General features: G+C 39.1%; 1 protein-coding gene across 1 annotated transcript in view; it reads left to right on the top strand.

Moving 5' to 3' along the window:
- The window catches only part of gabrb4 (gamma-aminobutyric acid type A receptor subunit beta4), a 66,872-nt gene that overhangs the window by 13,453 nt on the left and 32,521 nt on the right, over positions 1-20,898 (top strand). The gene's annotated exons all lie outside the window — the stretch shown is intronic.

Raw genomic sequence — 20,898 nt, forward strand, 5'->3', positions numbered from 1 at the left:
TCTACTTCATATAGTGAATCATATAAGGCTTATATGATTTACTCGTGAAAGTGGCCACTTTCTCATTACTTTCATATATTGTTTTAGTAAGTATCCAAAACATACAAGTTTCATTTATATAATTTTACAAGGGATCTTATATCTGTTTTCACTCTTGTATGCTTTTCATACAAGTTTCACACAAGACAGATACAAACTTTATAAGATTTATATATATCTTTTCCATATGGGAAGTGTTGTTGTGATTTGGCGCTATATAAATATAAAATTGAGGTAGGCTAGGCACATGGTCATGTGATTCAAAGCCAGTCATTGTTCTTAGAAATGTAGAGTGTTCAGTTTAACATGAAGAAGGCTAAATATATATATATATATATATATATATATATATATATATATATGTATATATATATATATATATATATATATATATATATATATATATATATATATATATATATACTCTTAAGCATATTTTATATACTCTTGAAGTGGTATTTTGCATATACTATAGTTTATGAGGCTGTTTCACAATATTCAGCTTTTTTCAGTGGATCTTGATTAGGTCAGCGTTTACATTGTCTTTCTGTCGTTCCTATACTGAACATGGGAAATAATTTAGATTATCAGCACAAAAACAGTTCAGTGATGCTTTACTAAGCTACTCTCCTACCTTACTTTGTCCTTGTCTGGTGTAATAAACAGTGATAGTGGCTTAGTGTGTCTTAAATGGTATTTTGTCTGTAGTGCAGCAGGGAGAAAATGAATTTCAGTGAGCATACTGTAGATGTGCATAAGCAGGATGACAAAGAAATGAGCTTGCAAAGAGAGCCTGTAAATGTCTAACAGAAGGTGCTGTGCAGGGGTAATTTATGAAGTGTTGTCTCAGTGTAGACAGCCCTGCAGATTTTAGAAATACATGTGACTAGTGGAAATTGCAAGTGGTGATCTCTTCTGTTATTTTTTTTCCTCTCCACGACTTTAAAGGTTCACACGGTTCACGGGAAGATGGAGAATTTTTCTGTAACAGATGGATTAATTAAAGTTCAACCGTGTACCTTTTAGGGAGAAAGGACAATAAAGGACACCCTGTCCGGGTACTGGAATGTCACAGTAGCGTATAGCTCCACTGGGAATAAATCTGAAACCATTACAGAGGTGACTGAATCTCTGGGGAATTCTCTGCGGTCGTGGGGCATTTTATTTTTTATGGTGGTTATGAGCATTAAAAAAACAAAAAATAAGTAAAAAAACAAACAAAATAAAAGTAGCACAAAAAGAATTTGGTGTTAAAAACCAATATGTGATTTTTGGTTTAAAGTACAGTATTGTGTTACAGACACAAACATCAGATGCCATCAATGCAATTTTTTATTTAACACATTTAATCGATATTATTAGTTTAAGGCTTTTAACCTTGTTCCCTATGACAGTGTCAGAATGCACCATCTGTGAAACACCTGTTTTAAAGGTGTGTCAAAGGCGGGCCCCTGACAGTGAAAAAAATAGTCTAACACTGCTGTGCGTTCGATTATTTACTGTGTCACAATAAAGGGAAAATTGTTTCAGTCTGTTAATAGAACAGCATTTCTCACATTTATACTATAATTATATGCAGAACAGAATGTGCTAGTTGGATAATAATAATAATTTAAATATTTTTCTTGTGCTCCTACTGTACATTGGAGTTGTCTTGGAGCAAGAACATCAGTCAGCTATAGAGCTGCTGCTGCTTGATGCTACCATTAACAGTTCTGAGGTGGTACGTATTATTTATCACTACACATGAAACGACATGAAGACATATTTTTAACAACAACAAAAAGGATCCGCAATTTGACTAAGACATGAAATGCATCATATTCTTAACCTAATTTCTCACGATTCTTTACAGATTACATGATACAGTGTTTCTTTGTCGTTTTGTTATTAAGTTACCAGAATTTGTCTGAAGTTTAAACAGCTAAAAATATAAGAAATAAAGGCTAATTTTTTTGAGTGTTCAAATTTGCAACAAGTGTTGCTTCTGTGAATGAAAAGAAAACCCTAAATCAATTCTATTTCGTATTTAAAGTGTCAACGGTGTTCCATAGACATTGTACATGTACCAAAACCCTGTAAGAGTATAAAACTTTCTATATTTATTGGAGACTTCAGACTGCAGGAAGTCATATTGCTTCCACAGTCGATAACAATGCTGCGTTCTTGTTTTCTCCACAACATGTATTTTTTCTTGCATCCTACCATAAAGTCATTTTGACACAAGACTTTAATGGTTTCAAATAAAAGAGGATCACGGTAGAATTTTGCAGTTAAATGATCTCAACCATTAAAAAACATCAATGGCTTTCAGGACCACTTGTCAGAGCGAATCAGACTCTCTACCTGTGCGGCAGCTTGTGACAGCAACTGTAATTGCCGGATCCTGAGCTATAGGCGGTCCAGTCTGTGGACATGTCATCAAAGAACGATCACCTGCCATATCTCTGCCATATGCAGCTCGGGTTTTGCTGATCTCATTTCCCATTGACCTCAAATGAGTCCCAGTTGCAGCTTGATCTTGTTTGTAATGGATAAGCGGTAAATGTAGCCATGAAACAGCACATCGGTTACAGCGAGAGTGGTGAGTAGAATGGACACCTAATTGACTGCATATAAAAGGCGGGACATGTAAGTAAGAGCAGCAGCTGCAGCGCTTTATATTCAGCTTGTAAGATGCTGTAGCGTAATGTAAGTGTAATTGATATGAGGCTATCCCGTGTGTCCTTTGAGATGATAGACTAAATGCTGCTCACATACGTGTGCGGCTCTTTACAGAGAGCACTCCCAACACTATTACTTTACCTTCTGAGAACACGACCACTGATTGATGCCCGCAGGACGTCGGATGCAACCTGCAGTTTGGCAGACGCAGATATTAAATGATATGTGGTAGCAGGTAGATCTATCAAGGTTAGCAGGCGACTGTGCAACACTCGGGACAATCTCTTAGTCTGTGTGCTGCGACATGTCAAATGTTGGGGTGTTTTGCATATGGGCTGATGGCAGAGGCCATTGTAATTCAGTCTCAAAGTAATGCCTATTCAGCGCAAAACATAAGTGTGTTGTCAGAATCCCAGGATGGATGTTGGGGCATGTGCAAGTGAAATCTATCCTGATGAAGAGAGAATGCCCAGTGATTTATTACAGAGGGAACGCAGGAAAAAATGCTCAAGCTGGGCACTTTTTCCTTTTCCCTTCGCTTAGATTTTCTATTTGAATTAAATGAGGTGTGTATGTAGGCAGGCGGGGGGGGGGGGGGGGGGGGGGGGGGGGGGGGCAGGGGTGGTGAGAGATAGCATGCAGGAGAAAGGACATACTTCATCTTCCCATTCAAAGTGTTGTTTTCAGCAACTTTGAAATGAAGGAGAAAAATGCTGATAGAATTGCACCAGAATGTATCGCAGTGGACTGCAAAGTACAAAAACCCTAGGTCAGGCGTTGGTGAGGCATCCTGCATGCAGGGCATTTTTCCTCTTTTAATTCCTCTTAAGGTCCCCAGTGACTCACTTCTTGAACCTGCAGTGATTGATGGGAGGTGTGTCCTTGACAAGGCCATGATAGGGTGGCCAAGGGCAAGATACAGCTGTCAAATTGTTTCACATACATAAACAAGGATTAAAAAAAGCCATTTACAGCATCTGAAGAGAGATGCTTTCACCCTTACTACTAGGAAACATGCTTAAAAGCCCATCTCATTACTGAACTCAAACAGCTGGCCACAAAAAAAAAGGTTTCCACATAAAAATATTTTGTGCATAGTGTAGGGCTGGAGGAAAACGCAAGATGGAAGCGTGGTGCAACCTTTGTGAAACAGCATATACACCTCTTAAAGCATCAATAACAACAATGCAATAAAATGCAAATTATTTATATTGAATTCAGTGACCATTTGAGAGTAGACCAGTGTTGTAGCTCTGAAAGGGAAATTTTTCGTGTTATAATTATTATCAGTTCTGCACTGAAGCGTCGCAATTCAGTACCTGGAGTTTTTTACTGCTGTTATAACAGGTGAAGAACATAGCTCGGCATTGTCTCCCTGAAACAAGCAAAGTCTTCCTTGAAGGAAATCTACTTCAGCATTTATGAGACCTTCACAGATATGCACGTTACACATGCCATGCACAGTAATGAACATCATGCCATTACAGATGCTGGCTTTTGACCGTGTGCTAATAACAACCTAGACAGAGAATTTCACTGTTAGCCTGATAAATGTGGCTTCTAGAAATATTTTACTTTTTATTTAGTCAGAGTACCCAACATGGAGGCACACCTAGCATTTTCACTGTAAATATGTTAGAGATTGACAGCGATAACAGAAAAAGATGATTCTCTAATTTTGTTTCATGTTGCATACACCATAATTGTGATCAGTGTTGGGATCGTTACTTTAGTTTCTTAAAAGTATTGCATTATGATACTTAATTTGTCATACTACTCATTACATTACTTTCTTATTACTCTGTAAAATGAGACGCACTGAAACATTATTACTAGTTGACAATATAAACCTTAGGCTCTAGTTCCATGCACCAACACAAATCCCTATTCTAATGAGGACATGCACACACATACAATCTTTCTTTTAGTATTTAGGTATGGACACAAAGGAAGGTTGAAAATAAGCCCAAAGAGACCTCAAACTGTTTGCCACACTGCTGCAAGCCTGACTGCACGTCATTGCCCTTGTTACCCGCTGAAGATCAGTCTGTGTTCTTTGCTAGCATTGCATTAGCATGCTATATGTGCAGATGCTTCCAAATACAGACCCAAAGTAGTGTTGGCAGCACGATGCAGCTGTTTATATACTGGATGCAATTTGTAGTTCAGCGGACTATCTCACTTCTGTCCTTTTGTGCAATAAATATAAAAGTAATGTCCATACCGCTCCACCATTTTCCTCCTCCGGCACATGACCTGAAATCAGCTGACTGCAGCACAAGTGAGCAGGAATAAGAAAAGTTTTGTTGGATGTTTTTTTTCTTTCTATCCACCCAGCATTAAGATAACTGAAGAAGTAATGCAAGTGATGACATAATTGTAGCTGTAATGTAATCACTGAATTTATTATATTACTGCGTTCCTGAAAAATATGATGTCATTACAGTAACGTGTTACTTTGCAACACTGATCGTGATAATACGTTCTCAGGGTGTCCAATACAGATAATTACCTTAATGCTGTTTTGTATGAACTGTTCTGACATCTGTATGCATAATGGTGGTGTCAGTGGTCATGCTTTCATTTTCAACATTTAATATTATTACAATTCAGGGCTCTCTTGTTAATTGTAAATAGAAACAGGAACTGACACTGTAGGTATACTTTACCAGGTCTTGTTAAGTCTACAATTTAGAAATAAGTTGAACAGGGTTTTTTTTATGTCAAACTCCATTCTCCTGTTTTGTGAAGCTATAGGTATGTCAAAAGATATGCATGTATAAACTGAAAGATCTGAACTGTAGTTGTGTTTTTAGTTTTTGATTTTCTGTGTGATCACAAATAAATGGAACACATTTGGACAGATGTATCCATCCTCCTGCACGGTCACATGTCTCTGCAGTTCAAATTTACAGTAGATGTATGTGTCAACTGGCTGATGAGTTAAACTTACTGAAGTTTTCCTCTAGTGGCACAACACTTCTCTATTTCTCTTCCTGCCCTTCTTTCTTCCTCGGAGTCTTTGAACACACAGCAGCACTCGCTGTCACTCTTCCTTTTGATTCCACTTTTTTCATCTGATCTAACACGACTTTAGTTTGTTTTCCTTCTTTACATTTATGCAGCTTGTTTTTGTTTTTCATATACTATTTTTCTCCTCCTTGTTTTTGGGTTTGTCATTTAGAGTCTGTTATCCAGCTCTGTTGACTTTTGTTTGTCGTGTTGCGGGGTCTTTTTTTTTTATTCCTCACTTTTGTTTGAGGTGAGATGTTTTTCTAAGTTTCTTTTTTTATCTCACCTGTGCAATGTGACTTTCTCTGTTCCTTTGGTCTAGCTGTATTTCATGTGCAAATAAATGAACTCTAAACTCTAGATGGCAATTCAGCTAAAGTGAAGAGTCCTAAGTAGTGAGATTCCTGCACACATGCCTCACACACATCTCGCTAATGTCTTGTACTGTTCACCTTTTGATGACCTTGGTTGTCTTCACTCCTGATGGGTTTTTCTTGTTTGTTTTTTTGGTACATTGTAATTTAATGGCTTGGACAGAACAGCAGAAAGAATATGAGGAACACTAAGAGTTTCTTTACTAATAAAGAACTAATTCATGTATCGTACTCTCTTGAGACATATTAGTCTTGACTGGTGAGGAGGATCTACACATAATTACCACAGGTTAATGTAATTACACAGATATTTAAAGCGGGACTTACCAATGCGTGCGCGATGATGCTGATGCCATTGGATATCATGGCATCATTTAAAAGAGACAAAAACAGATGCCCTTTTGTAAAGAAAACATCCTGTATTGAGCAGCACACATATCTTATGACTTTACTTAAGCCAATTTTTCAAAATGTTCAGTTCACGATCAGAAGGGAACATGAAAATAATGGCATTGATTAAAACTGTCAATGTGCAACTGAATAAATTAGGCCTACGAGTAAATAAATAATAAGCTGGACCACAGAGAACTGTTGAATGAATTATACCCTTTTTTAGCCAATAGTTTGCTAACAGCTTCAGGGGAAAATCCTGCAATGGACACACTTTGTCCTCAAGTACCCATACATTGGCATATTTCCTTTGTATCACAGAAAACAAACCTTCCACAGTCTGCAAGTCGTTCCTTTTTTAAATTTCTTCAAAACAGATTGGTGACTTACCATTTTTCTGTGCGTACAACGATCTCAGAACCAGCTCTGTTCATCTTTGGAGAGCACAAAGCGTTATTTTGAGATATTTGAAATTTCATCTCGAATAAATACGCTTTATTTTCATTTGGCTGTGTTCAGTAGATACACTGTAGGTTAAATCTGTTTAAACTAAGCATTTCGTTGATTGAGTTACCCTTGTGATTAACTGTTTTCTATCAGTCTGCTATTTTAGTGTCTCTCAACAACTGCACTTGCTTCTAAAAAAAAGAAGTCAAACCTTTCAATTCACTCTTCATCCCCTCAGACTACTTTAATAATGTTCCTTGTGGGATTATAATGTAGGAGTTGGAAATTTCATTTGTAATATGTGCAGTGTTTCGTAAGTAGGAAGCGTCTTCTGTTTCCAGCTTTTTAGTGCAGTATCTAAGTAGGTTTCATATATCAGACCTGAGGTTTGTGACAGGATAGGACGATAAGATGAGGCCACCTTTACTTATCCTCTGTCTCTCTGACTTCCTGTGATGTACTGCCTCTGCTCTCCTGTTTCACCTCATCATTTTCTTTTGTCTACTCTTCTGTCCTTTTTCAGGCCCCTTTGGTTTAATGATTTTGCCTTATTTACTGGCTATCACCGCGTACTCAGGGTTCTTTGGTTGTGGCGGCGCTTGCAGTTTTGCACTTGGTTGCTTTCCTTGGACAGTGCAGAATGCAGAATTGGTATCAAATAACTTATTTTGTCTGTGTTTTAATGAGAACTAAATGTTACAAACAAGTGTGAAGAATGAATGATTAAGACGGGACAGAAGAACGGGTTGCAATCATGGGATACGCACAGGACGCAAATATTAAACAAACTTGACATTACATTAATTTCACTTATTTTGAAATTCTAAAAATTAAAAATAGATATGGAAAATAACCTGATTAAATGCTCAGTACTTGACATATTTGACCCTATCGATGAGACCTCAGGGAAAACATTAAGCTGCGCTGGGTTCTGAAAGAGTGATCCAGTTTCCTTCCACAGTCCTGATATATGCACAGCAACTGGAAACTCTAAATTGTCCGTATGTGTGACTGTGTTCATCCGTCTATGTGTGTTAGCCCTGCAAGAGACTTGTGTCCTGCCCACTGCATGCTGGGGTGCAGACTCCGGGTCTTTGCTACCCTGAAGCTTGTAGAAAACAGAAGAATATTAATTAGCTCAAGAAATGGGGTGTGGAAATGGTAATAAAATAATAATAATTGAAAGTAATAAAAACCTAGCGTTCTGCACAGACCTAAACTGGCTGCACACGTTACGACTGAAACTGCAGTTTATCATGTTTTTTTTTCTTTTTAGACGTGTATCTAAAAATGTCAAAAGATGACTTCTTCACTTATATAGCTTTGTGAGGATATTTAAGGTCTTGAGGGTTTAGGGTGAATACATTCAGTCAGCAGCTACAGTAGCTCCCTGTGGTGACCTAAATAACTTCATTCATAAAGACATTGATACATGCGGGAAAACGTGAAAGTACAGAACTGCCTCCCTCTCAATGCATGCGTTTCCTAAAGCAAACATCACCGCCTCGTTTCAGTTTTAGCCGTATATTGTTCACATGTGCTCGTGATGATTACTTGATCTGATGCATTTGTTTCTTTCCAAGCTGATCCTACTTTTAGCAGCCACAAAATTACAGTAAATCTAATGTATATGATGTGTTCATTTGGAGTTCATAAGGGTCTTACATTATAATAAAAAAAAGACACGTTGTTCCTTCCTCAGTGTTCGGGATGAATGTAACATGAAAGCCGGTGCACTAGCGGAATAGACCTGCTGTATAATTAGGCTGCTGAAATATTGGATTTTAAGATGTCATGTTGTTTTGTAATCTTCTGCTGATGTATATCAGAGACACCCTCTGGCTTCTTGAGCAAAGGTAGCGTTTCTATTATTTATTGCACTTTCCGCTGTTGTTTTCGGTTGATCTCTATCATGAAGCAGCTAACTGAGGCCGCTGTAGTGAGAGCATTTTGTAGGGCACATTGTTGTGTTGTCTTGAAAAAAGGTTTCCATTGAATAAAACCAAAACATAAAGAGAAAAAAACAAATGAAAAAACAAAAGCAAATACAGATTCAGCTGGATAAATCATCATGCTTCTCTTGCAACACTGAAGGGAAAATGCTGCACAGTTGCTATGGAACCCTCTGTTGCTAGGCAATGGGTTTATTATCAGAGTTTTTTTTTATATAAGAGGCGGTGTTTTCTTTGGCATCTCGCAAATTTGTTTTCAGAAGGCTTTTTTCGACTGACAGGTTATGAGGAATAATGCTTTCTTTAATTAAGATCCAAGTTATTCTGTTTTATTTATTTTCTGTGTAGATGATCAAATGCAAATGTCCAAACACAATATAAATTATGAAGTATTTCATCAGAAACCATTGCTGCAAGAGAATGTCAAACATTTATGCAATATTAAACCACATATCTTGATGCATTCTCAATCATCCAGGAAAGTAAATCTCCAAAAGTTGATTCTGTTCATCTGGACGTAGCGTTTTGTGGGAGAAACGTTTCGCCACTCATCCAAGTGATTTCTTCAGTCTCAGCTGACTGCAGTTTTCCCCAATCTTATAAACAGTACATTTGCATAATGACTGAAACCAGCCCACTGAAGGAACAATGGGCTGGGAGGGCAGTTCCTTAATCTTAATTATGCAAATTCTCATGACCATTGATCAACAACCACTGACCAAAACCCACTGATCAAAGACCACTGATCAATGGCCATGAGTACCATTCACAGAGAGTTGGGGAATGGCTGCAATCACAGCATTGTAAGATGGCGTTTGTGTCCCCACAAAAACAGTTACTCTGTTTGTGTCCGGGTCCCCCGACACAAACAGAGTCCGGGTCCCCCGACACAAACAGAGTAACATAGTGTACGCTGTTAAGTGCCAGGAGGATTGCCAGGATTTATACATCAGGGAAACCAAACAACCTCTGGCGAAGCGGATGGAACAACACAGAAGAGCCACCTCGTCAGGCCAGGACTCTGCAGTCTATTTACACCTACAGACCAGTGGACACTCTTTCAATGATGAGGATGTACACATCTTGGACAGGGAGGAACGCTGGTTTGAGCGCGGAGTCAAGGAGGCCATTTACGTGAAAAGTGAAAGACCATCTCTGAATCGAGGAGGGGGCCTAACGGTACATCTTTCACCATCTTACAATGCTGTGATTGCAGCCATTCCCCAACTCTCTGTGAATGGTACTCATGGCCATTGATCAGTGGTCTTTGATCAGTGGGTTTTGGTCAGCGGTTGTTGATCAATGGTCACGAGAATTTGCATAATTAAGATTAAGGAACTGACCTCCCAGCCCATTGTTCCTTCAGTGGGCTGGTTTCAGTCATTATGCAAATGTACTGTTTATAAGATTGGGGAAACCTGCAGTCAGCTGAGACTGAAGAAGTCACTTGGATGAGTGACGAAACGTTTCTCCCACAAAACGCTACGTCCAGATGAACAGAATCAACTTTTGGAGATTAAACCACATATTTAGCGGTTAGCTTTCTTAAGGAGGATTCTATATAGAGTTCACCTTATGCTGGTCCTGTGTTGAGTGTGCTATTGATTGTCACTTTCTTTCTTTCTTTGTAATTTATCTGGCTTAATTTATGAAAACATCCAAATTATAAGCACAAATATGGAGGGAATATTATCATGATGCCCTCTTATGGCTGCACCCAGACATCAGACTGATTAAGGTTTACATTATTAGACATGTTTTTAATATATAAGAAAATACAATGGTAATGAAGAGCCAATTTAGGGAAGCCTGACTCTCTTTTTCTTTCCTGCCTGACCTGTCACGCTCTTACATGTACTATGCATAGAAACTGACATGAATCAAAGTAGCACTATTTTGACTTCTGATTATGATAAACATCTGTAATAGCAACTGCAACTGTACTTTGTGGCTGATTATCTACATTATGCTAACACATTAAAGAAAATGCACATATTGCACATATATGTGTTAAACAGATAATAAAAGTAGTAATTCTATGTTTGAAGCATAGCATACAAGGGGAGCTTTGGATGTTATTAACACTTCATAATGGAGGCAGTTCGTGATTTTTGCTAGTCATCAAATAGCCAGCCTAATAAAATTTGAGGGACCATATATAGTCTAGAGCGTCCATAAAAAACAAACAAACAAACAAAGGCACTTTTTAAACCTGCTTTATTTTCTTTATAATAAATAATGACTTTTCAGATATTAGTCAGGTTAGGATTATCAGCTCAGATTAGAAAAAACCATGATTAGCAGTCAAAAGATTAGTTACAAAGACATGTGTGCCCTGCCCTCAGTTGAAATCAGGATATGCCACTCCCCAGCAGTGAACGTACTATATTTTGATTTGAACTGCCATTACCATGGAAAACATTAAGTGGGGCAGCTTCACTGCCCCCTGCATCGGTTGCCCTGAGGCAAAATAAGGCTGTTAGACTGCAAGCTAAATGTGGCAACACATTGTTGGACTTCAGAGGACAGCATACATAATAGATGAAAAGCAAAGGAGGGGACGCAAGGGCTCAAAAAGAAAAACAATTGTCATCAAGGAATGAAATCAGATTGGCTTATTTTCTGTTTTGAACCATTTAGGAAATCTACCGGACACCACTCCATGCTAATGAGCCATGACAATAATGACTTCAGCTACTAGCAAGAAAAGAAATACATTTATATCTTATTCGTTTAAAGCAGTAGTTCTCAAAATGTGGGATGGGACCCACTGTTGGGGTCCCATCACAGTCACTGCAGGACCAGGGGGGAAAATATGGAGTGAATGAGATCACTGACTGATTTGTATTTTAAAAAACAAAGATGAGTTTACTGATCCTTTGCCTTTTATTGACCTTTATTTTAATAAAATTCAACCTGATGAAAATTGTGCAAGTTTCTCTTTGGTGCCTTTCAGTAAATGTGACCAGCATAAGCTTCTCCATCATTTAAGACAGCACAACTGGTCTTTTCATCCATTATTTTAACTAAATAGTCAGCGTCCTTCTGGGAAAAAAAAAGACAACAACATACGGAGGTCAGCCTGTAGTTTGAGAGTTCCTTTCAAACCCGATGTCATGACTGAGGAGTCTGACTGAATTTCAGGACAGGACGCTACTTGACCAAACAATAATGATTTGTCATCATTGCCACAATCTATAGTATATTTATGGTCTGTTTCAATCTAAAAGGCAGCATCATTTACAAAATTACCATTCGAGTACATTAACTACAACTTAAAACTAGAGATGGACCGATCCGATATTACGTATCGGTATCGGTCCGATACTGACCTAAATTACTGGATCGGATATCGGCGAGAAATTAAAAAATGTAATCCGATCCATTAAATATCAAAAAAAGCACCTCACAAAACTTGCGACACGACGTAACTTGGCTTGTAACCGTAGCACGTCGGAGCAGTGTGCTCACGTGATAGAGCGGCTGTGTTTAGCGGCTGTGCTAGCCTCGCTAGCAATCCAGCATTTCATCTCCGAGGAAGTTATCCCAGAGAGAAGTAAAGCAAGTGTGTAAGTTCATCTCTGAATGTTTGTAAAGCGTACCTACGTTAAGCTTAACAACTGTTACGGGTTCGAAATTGAGGACGAGAGTAAAACAATGATGGTCCAGAAGAGGTCGGTCAAACAATTGATTTTAATGAATGCACGCAGCGTGGAGAGGTGCAAACTGCAAAACATCAGTTGTACATCTCTGCCCAAAATACACTCTAGATTGCTTTTATCCCATCAGGGTATTGTAACGCCCCCTCTTGCGTTTACAGTCACATAATTTGCATGTACAGAACATTCATGTATTTTAAGAGATAACTGCAGACACAGAAGTTCCCCATCCATCCAAATATGGTGAGGATCTCAGGCCTTTGAGGTCCCCATGGACTGGACATCCTTTCGTCACCTGTAACTAAGCAAACTCAAATACCACAAGAAGCTGAATACATTCAGGCCTTTGCTCAGCTACTATTTTACTGTAACCATATACTCAGGGTCTGAGTTATGATATATATATATTAACTCAATCATTTTAAAGTAGTTATAACTGCACCTGTAATAAACATGTTAATATTTGATTATGATAACCCCTATAATATAACTTATAACATAATGCCAGCAGCTTCAATAAACACTTTGATGAAATGATAATTAATGTAATGTTAAGGATGATGGTTAGATACAGTTCAGCAGTGACCTAATTTCTTTAAATATTACAATTCCCTCTCTTGATGTCTCTCCAGAGACATCACCACACCATTTCCTTGTGTCACTCCTCGACCCACTCTGACCCTCTCTAGCCGTCCTCTGACTCAGCAAATCAGACAACCACCTCATGTCCTCTAGGTGGTCCAGTAATAAAACACCAGCTCCCACTTGAAAACACTTGATGCTTAAGTGGTCTCTGCTCCTTTTCTGGGTCCCTCTCTAGTGGAAATCTTCTCCTGTAAGGGATAAAAAACAAACAGCCTTTCTTTCTGAAGAGAGGTTACTACTGAAAGTAATATGTTAGTCTTAAGTATATACAATGCACTCCATATATATATATATATATAACTCAAAACTCAGTCAATTACTATACATCCACTACAGCACTCAAAACTTTATTTATAACCCTCTAATAAACATAAATGGCGTCTTAAACACACGCATTCAACAATGTTTGCAGCAGTGCTTGTGAAACCAACTGTGGTTTAAGCAGTTCACAGCTTCTTAATTTGCATTTTATTGCTTTCTAGGACATTCTAGTCTCTAATTCCTCTGTTTTCATGTTACAGCGTCTGTCACCAGCTCACTAGCTGTATTCAGACCTCCCGTTTGACACACACAACCACACACTCCCCCTAAAAACCCACAAAAAACTATCCCTAAAAACACACACAAGAACCCTTAAAAAACTTCATTCATTTATTTATTATTATTTTAAACCCTTAAGATGTTGTGCTGTGTTTCCTCTGTGCCCGCTGCAACCTATATTAACATAAAGCCAAACTGTAAACAAGTCTGTCAAATCTAACTATTTATATATTATCTGACTAACCGAAAAACCACTTACAATCTTCTAAAGTCCTCCTTAACCCAACAAACATCAAACGACTTACACCTATATGTATCACTCAAAGTCAACCACAGTACCTGATAAACACCAAATGTAACTGTAAATATTATCTCAAACTGAAACAAAACCCATCTAAAAATCCTAAAACATCTTAGTTTGATTAAATTATCTCAAATTCAATTTCAGTTCTCAGAACCCAAATAACGGTCCTAAGTATCAACAGTTTATGTATCCTATCTCAAAACCCCGCAAAAGTCATACAGTCATGGCAAGAAATAAAACTTTACTTACAATATTGTCATAAACAAAACCAGCGTCTTAAAAACAGCCATCAGCAATGTCTAGCAGTCTCTATAAACTTCCTCATCCTCTATGCACCTCTCAGCTTCCTTATTTGCATTTTCACAGACACACTCTCAAAATAACCAGCCTGCTGCAGCGCCCGTGGCAGACACACCATATATACAAAAATACAAAGTATAACAACAAATTATAACACAGAGACGTCTTATAAAATATACAAATATGTACAAGGCCTTAAAGCTAACAACCTACCGAATTTAGAAAAATTTAACCTTAACGGTCCAACCGATAAACTCCCTGAGTTTTTTGTAATCAATTATAACCAGTCTCGGCCCCGGGCCGTGGTCAGATAACTAGTAATCTAAGACAATTTAAAAGCGGCAACCAACTATACTTCCCTGAAGTTATAATTGTACGTTACACGCCCGAAACCCGGTTTCTATCGACCAAAAAAGTGCAAAATACCGTCCCGGACGGTAAAGTGGTCCAACCACTGGCTATTTAGGAGCGTCGTTGTTCTCCACACTTGCCAAGTGAACTATCCCTCCCAGAGGAAAATGCCGAGCGTCCCCGACAAGTTGGAAGCGTCACCTTCCGACAAATGCACTTCTTAGAACATTCCCAATGTTCCGTTCTACAGAAATTTACTTATATTTTTAAAGACATCTTATTAAACCACCTCAACCGACTTTCTTCATGTCCCAGCCCAGCTGTATATTCAATCCTGACTGTATTACCATACACAGTTTTCAAATTACCTATATCCTAAATTCAGTAGTCCAACTACTGTAACTTTTCCTGTTTCCGTTACTTTTTACTTATTCATATTCAGTAGTCCAACTACTTTAACTTGTCCTTTACCTATTTCCGTTACTTTTACCTATTCCTATTTAGTAGTCCAACTACTTAAATCCTTGTAGCAGTCCAACTGCTTTTCCTTTAATCAGTACTGTCACTTAACCTTACATTATCATTAGTTCAACTTCAATTCTCATGAGATTTTCACCAAAATCAAAACAGACCTTTACCAGTAATTTTCAGTGAGTAGACTTTCAATTTTGTAATCGTCAATCTGGCACAGTTTGGAAATAATTCAACAGGTAGTGCCTTACCTTTAGATAAGCCGGCTTATGTCAACTCACTTCGACCACTGACTCGCGTCTGCCTGTTTGAGCACCTTGGACCCTCTCAGTCTCAATCTCCAACTTTCTCCCTCTCTCAACCCTCGGCCAATGCACCAAATGTTACGGGTTCGAAATTGAGGACGAGAGTAAAACAATGATGGTCCAGAAGAGGTCGGTCAAACAATTGATTTTAATGAATGCACGCAGCGTGGAGAGGTGCAAACTGCAAAACATCAGTTGTACATCTCTGCCCAAAATACACTCTAGATTGCTTTTATCCCATCAGGGTATTGTAACGCCCCCTCTTGCGTTTACAGTCACATAATTTGCATGTACAGAACATTCATGTATTTTAAGAGATAACTGCAGACACAGAAGTTCCCCATCCATCCAAATATGGTGAGGATCTCAGGCCTTTGAGGTCCCCATGGACTGGACATCCTTTCGTCACCTGTAACTAAGCAAACTCAAATACCACAAGAAGCTGAATACATTCAGGCCTTTGCTCAGCTACTATTTTACTGTAACCATATACTCAGGGTCTGAGTTATGATATATATATATTAACTCAATCATTTTAAAGTAGTTATAACTGCACCTGTAATAAACATGTTAATATTTGATTATGATAACCCCTATAATATAACTTATAACATAATGCCAGCAGCTTCAATAAACACTTTGATGAAATGATAATTAATGTAATGTTAAGGATGATGGTTAGATACAGTTCAGCAGTGACCTAATTTCTTTAAATATTACACAACCGATATATGGAGCCTCTTCTCTCTCCCTCTCCTGCTGCTACTTCAATCATGAAACTGATTAATGATCAGCTGATCGGCTTTTCTGTCGTGAGTCCGTCTCTCTTCTTTGTTTTTGGCCCACTTTGCACCAGAAAGAGGAAACCAGCGGCTGAACAACAGCAGCACGTTTAACCTTGATAAGCTGTTGTTAGAATTTATTTAATATTACTTTCTAGACCAGGATCCTTTTCTACGTAGCTGACAGCTGGTAACTGTGCAGGGGCGGATCTAGCAAAGTTTAGCCAGGGGGGCCGATAGGGCATTAACAGGGAAAAGGGGGCACAAAGACATACTTATCTTTCTTATTCTCATTTAAAATGTCTAGCTTTTAATAAATAATTATCTGAATCTTACACCCAAAGTTTTAATCTGATGTAAAATGTATAGAAGTCCATTACTGTATATAGTAACTGTTAAGTCTAATATACCCTAGTAAGCTATACTACTTTTTCCTTTGGGAAAGTACCATCTGTGCAGTCTGCAATTCTGTAGAAGAAAGATGTTGAATCTATTTAATTATTCTTGAAAAATAATTTATTTCTGTGCATTTTTTTCACACTGCATCAAATTAAAGTTGATTACGTCGATTAAGCATCATGAGGTGGAGGGTGGGGGTGGTTCCCTTTTTTTTTTTTGCTGGGAGTTGGCAACCCTATTAGTTAGGTTGCTTAATATTTCTGCTAAGTACTCTTTAAAATACCAGAATAGGAAGGATGGAGTAGGTTTAAGTTTATTAGATTGATCAGTATTGCTGAACTATGAAATATTTTGGGTGCAGTGTATTTTTTACATACAGGTATAACAGAATAGCTTTAGTGTTGTTGTTTATTTAAACTTGAGTATGAACTTATACAAAATGCAGCAAGATATTAAAAAAAAAACAGTTTTATTGATTAAAAAACACACTATATCGGATTAATATCGGTATCGGCAGATATCCAAATTTATGATATCGGTATCGGTATCGGACATAAAAAAGTGGTATCGTGCCATCTCTACTTAAAACTAGCAAACGAGATTAGAAATCCTTCAGGTTTCCTGGGGGTCACACATGAAGGTGGAATTAGGATTCTTTCTCATAGACTGCCCCCTGCTGGCCGCTAGAAAAAATGTAGGTTTAAAGCACATTTGTATCAGATTCACTTTTCAGGCCCAGAGGCAGTTGCCATCTTTTATTTACATGCTATGGGCATTATGAAGACTTGAGTCTAGTCACCTCTGCTGATACTGTGAAAGCTTGGGGAAATATCATACATTACATCTTAATGTCCACCTAAAAAACACACTAAATTGCGTTGTGATGTTAGCATACAAATTCACCCAAATCAAATGAAGAGCAAATAAAATAAGAAAAACATAGTATTATGTTTATAATCATGATGCCCTGCTACAGAGAACCCAAAAGAAGAAGTATATTTAAACATATTTACTAGACTGAGTACTGCTACCTCCACCTGTTACTGATAAACACTTACATTTAAAATGATTAATGTGATTAATTGATTCTTTACCACCAACAACTGCTCGCCTTCTTTACAGTCGACCCATGTAGCACACATGCACAGGAAAATATTCATGCTGTTAGAGCATGTGGTCATTACACTGCCATGCGAGTGGACATCAAAAACCCCACAGGGTGACTTTAATTTAGTAAAATTTCAGTAAATCTGTTCTGTTCCCTGAGTGATGTCCCTGTGCCCAGTTTCACAAGGAACCACATGAGGAGAAACCAGTAGGCGACTAAAGATCAACTCATATTGTTTTTGCCTCTGTTCCATTTTAATGCACCACATCTATGCCCAGACCATCATCAGACATATGCTACAAGCTGTTCCTACTGCGATGCTGGCCAGCAACCCGTCAGCGAGCCAGAGCAGGCTGACACATTCAGAGGCTTCTTGAAAAACTTACTGTTACACGCTAGTTCGCTAATTGTTCGCACACAATATGGCTTGCCTTGGGACATTATGATCTCTTCCTCTTATTCGCACCCTTCTTTTTCACAGATTCCAACCTTTGATAAATTATTAAAAAGACAGACTAAGAGATGGTTGGAAACATTTGCAGTGGAGAGCAAGAAAGTATGTGGTGGCTACTGTTGGGGTTGTTTTTTTTTTGTTTTGTTTTTTTATGAAAATCAACGTCTAATGGTGTTTGTTTTCGTTCCAACTTGTGAAGTGCAAGTGCAGGCAACAGTTTTATTTCAAGAAAGCTGTGGTGGTGAAGTGAGTGACTCTGCTCCTCTAAAGCAGGGTCAACATATGCAGAGGGAGACAGACAGGGAGGGTGGGAGAGAGAGAGAGGTGAGATTTGGTGCTTTCTGTTTTCATCTAGCGAACGAATGTACTTTGGCATCTCTGGGGAAAACAGTTGCCGGTTGCTTTCACAAAGTGTGATGGAAAATGGCCCTATACCCCCTTCCATCATTCATTTTTTTAAGGAAAAGATGGGTCAGGGAAGATGACAGAGCTTTAGGGTATTTAGAGTAGTGGGACGAGTCAAAGAAGAAGAATTTGCAGAGTATAGGAGAGAACGTGTGCGGGTCTTTCAGTCAGATCCCCAGAATAGTAGCAGATTCATTCATGTTATCACATTTTATCATAGAATATCATAGAATGTTTGTATTGTTGCTGTTTTTTGATCGTCTGATTCTGTTGTGTTTTACAGCAGACATCTGATATGCCTTTTAATTCTCTAAAGCCATAGATTGTTGCAGTGAGGCTTCGGGGGTTATTTCATGACCCTCAAGATTGCACCGATCAGGCATAACATTATGAGCACTGACAGGTGAAGTGAATAACACTGATTATCTCTTCATCGTGACACCTATTAGTGGGTGGGATATATTAGGGAGCAAGTGAACATTTTGTCCTCAAAGTTCATGTGTTAGAAACAGGAAAAATGGGCTAGAGTAAGGTTTTGATAGGTACGCGACTGGGTCAGAGCCTCTCCAAAACTGCAACTCTTGTGGGATGTTTCTGGTCTGTAGTGGTCAGTATCTATTAAAAGTTATAATGCTCTCCTGGGAAACCTTGGTGTCCTGCCATCTATGTGGACACGTGCCACCTACCTAAGCATTGCCGCAGACCATGTGCACCCTTTGATGGAAATGGTACTCCCTGATGGCCATGGCAACTGTCAGCAGGATAATGCGCACTGCCACGAAGCCAAAAGGGTTCAGGAATGGTTTGAGAAGCAAAACAAGGAGTCTAAGGTGTTGACTTCGCCTCCAAATTCCCCAGATCTCAATCCAATTGAGTATCTTTAGGATGTGTTGCACAAACAAGTCCAAAGGCTCCACCTCTCAACTTACAGGACTTGAAGGGTCTGTTGCTAACATCTTGGTATCAGAAACTACTTTACACCTACAGGGGTCCAGTACAGGGGTCCATGGGTCAGGGCTGTTTTAGCAGCAAAAGGGAGACCAACACAATATGAGGCAGGTGGTCATAATGTTATGCCTGATGTGTAGTACGCAAATGGTAACACAGTTCTAATCCCATTAACTAATTTGCCAATCCAACTATTGTGACCACTTAACATATGTGCTAATATTTCATACATGACAAAGCTGCCACAGGTTTTGTTTTTAAATTTTTCACTTAAACTGAAGCTTCTCCAGCTGCACCCAGGTTTGCTCAGCATAGCAAAGCAATAGGATCAGCTACCAGGCCCAGGAGCCTCAAACAGCTACCAGGCCCAGGATCCACCATCAGCCACCAGGCCCAGGATCCGCCATCAGCCACCAGGCCCAGGAGCCTCAAACAGCTACCAGGCCCAGGAGCCTCAAACAGCTACCAGGCCCCAGGAGCCACCATCAGCCACCAGGCCCAGGATCCCCCAGCAGCCTCTAGGCCCAGGATCCACCACCAGGCCCAGGATCCACCATCAGCCACCAGGCCCAGGATCCGCCATTAGCCACCAGGCCCAGGAGCCTCAAACAGCTACCAGGCCCAGGATCCACCATCAGCCACCAGGCCCAGGAGCCTCAAACAGCTACCAGGCCCCAGGAGCCACCATCAGCCACCAGGCCCAGGATCCCCCAGCAGCCTCTAGGCCCAGGATCCACCACCAGGCACCAGGCCCAGGATCCACCATCAGGCATCAACAACTAAACAGGTGTGTTTGCATCTTATTTGAGCCGCCTACAAAATGCCACCAAAGAAAGGCACAGTCTCCGATGACGAGATGGAGGAGATTAAGAAATCTCTAAATTACATGTCAGGAGAGCTTTCTACTATCTCCAAACAACAGAAATTGCTTTTGGATATGATGGGACAGATTAAAGAACTGCAAAAACTAAATGAAGAAAAGGACAAAAAAATAGCCCTACTTGAGTCCCGAGTGGCAGATCTAGAGCAGTACACCCGTATGAATGACTTAATAGTAAGTGGATTGGAGACCAAACACAGAACGTATGCCAGAGCTGTAGTGGCAGAGGAAGGCAGGGAGCCCACTGAAGCTGACATCGACTCTTTGGAGCAACAAATTCTCAATTTCTTTAGTGGCAAGGGAATTACCATTAATAGTAAAGATATTGAAGCTTGCCATCCTCTGCCTCGAAAAAATAATAGTGGAAAACCATCTATAATAATTCGTTTTGTGAACAGAAAATCAAAAAAGGAGCTACTAAGACAAGCTAAGAAGCTGAGAGGAACCAATGTCTACATAAACGAGCATC

Source organism: Pelmatolapia mariae, linkage group LG10_11, assembly GCF_036321145.2.
Source record: "Pelmatolapia mariae isolate MD_Pm_ZW linkage group LG10_11, Pm_UMD_F_2, whole genome shotgun sequence".
NCBI lineage: Eukaryota > Metazoa > Chordata > Actinopteri > Cichliformes > Cichlidae > Pelmatolapia > Pelmatolapia mariae.